The following is a 2,110-nucleotide window of genomic DNA, read 5'->3' as shown; positions in this document are numbered from 1 at the left end:
GACCCCGTATGTCGATGAACACAAGAACAGTCTACGCTCCAAACACCCGGGGTAGTGCGACGACTGGATTACATGTGAACACATTAGGACTTTCAGCAGTTGGTTGGAAGCACGTCTCAGAGGTGACAACACTGTTTGTGATGAGTTGTACTTGTTGTCCAGGGGACCATCTTTGACTGTATTGATTTACAAAGAATACGAGATAAATGGGAATACAATTTACACGATTGACCAAGATCAAAAGAGCACCGACCAAAACAGCGGTGTCCGCTTTGATGCAACAACCGAGAAGGGAAAGGACACATATTATGGTTACATAGTGGACATATGGGAATTTAACTACGGACAAGATTTTAAGGTCCCTTTGTTTAAGTGCAAATGGGTCAATCTGTCAGGAGGCGGGGTACATGTAGACCCACAGTACGGAATGACAACAGTCGATCTGAAAAATCTTGGGTACACTGACGAACCGTTCGTCCTAGGGAATGATGTGGCAAAGGTTATCTATGTGAAGGATATGTCTACCAGACCGAGAAAAAGAAAAGATAAGGAAACGAATACATCATACGATGAGCCAAAGCGCCACATAGTTCTTTCAGGAAAAAGGGACATCCTGGGAGTGGAGGGCAAGACAGACATGTCTGAAGATTATGAAAGGTTTCATGAAATTCCTCCTCTTCAATGTCAAGGCTGACCCAAGCATCCTGATAAACGATGAAGATTATCCATGGTTACGGCGCAATAAGCAAATGACAGAAGCGAAGAAAAAGTGAAGACTTTCTCCCACAACTATTATGATGATACCATGCCAAATTTGTAACAGACGAGTATGCTATGCCAACTTTTTCAGAGTTCATTTGAAAACTATGAATTTATGTCGAATTTTCTCTATAGGTACATCTATGTTCATTTTTTTAGTAAAGTTAATCACAAACTTGTGATTCACACAAATTTCAAAGAATTCAAATTTTAACTATTCAAATTTGAAAACTAATGGCACTAACAGAAAGTTTATATTTTTTCTAAAACTAATGGCACTAACAGAAAGTTTATAATTTTGCTGACCTAAAAGCAAAAAGAATTAAAAAATAAAGCAAGAAACAAAATAAAATAAATAAAGCAACAAAGAAAACAAAAAAAACTAAAAAAGTGTTTTCAAATTTGAAAACTAATGGCACTAACAGAAAGTTTATAATTTTTCTAAAACTAAAAGCTAAAAGAATTAAAAAATAAAGCAAGAAACAAAAGAAAATAAATAATGCAGAAAACAAAACAAAAAAACTGAAAAAAAATTAAATATAGCAACAATAAGTATTTAGTTCTAAGTAGAAACAAAAAAACAAAAAAACAAAAAAAGTACCACCTACTGGGCCCCCACGGCCTGAATACGACTAGAAACCCTACCATGGGCCAGGATTCAAGCCCGCGGGAGGCCCAGTAGGCCCACAGGCACAGATTGCAGTGTTAGGCCCGAAAGCCTGCTTTAGAGAGGAGCTCGAGAGGGATGGCGCACCGCACCTTATAAACAGGTGCGCCTCCCTCTCAACTAGCGAGGTGGGACTAAATATTTGGATTCGGGGCAGCACAGGCCTTTGGTCCCGGTAGTTGGCACCAACCGGGGCTAAAGGGGGGCATTAGTCCCGGTTGGTGCCATGAACCGGGACCAAACCCTTTTCTATATAAGCAAACACTTAGCAGTTTTCGACCAAATCACGCACTTCTCCCCCGACGCCCCCTGCTCCTCCTCGTCGCCGTCGCCGCCCGACGCCCCTGCTCCTCCTCGTCGCCGTCGCCGCCCGACGCTGTCAGGCTGCTCGCCTTCGCCGTCGCTGCCGCCACCGACGCCGTTAGGCTGATCGCCTTCACTGTCGCCGCCGCCCCCTATGAGCGCATAGCCCCCTCCCGTCCCGCGCCCCTGCGCCCCTCTCCTGCGCGGCCGCCGCGCCGCCGCCCCTGCCCTGCGCTGGCGCCGCGCGCCGCCCAGCCGCCCCTGCCCTGCACCGCCGGCGCCACCGCTGCCGCCATGCCCCTCTGCCCCGCCGGCGCCAACAATTTTTTATTAGTTTATTTTTTTTCATATATATATATATAATGTATGTGTATGTATGTG

Source organism: Triticum dicoccoides, chromosome 7A (assembly GCF_002162155.2).
Source record: "Triticum dicoccoides isolate Atlit2015 ecotype Zavitan chromosome 7A, WEW_v2.0, whole genome shotgun sequence".
NCBI classification, from domain to species: Eukaryota; Viridiplantae; Streptophyta; class Magnoliopsida; order Poales; family Poaceae; genus Triticum; species Triticum dicoccoides.
Note: the sequence above shows the minus strand (reverse complement) of the source record.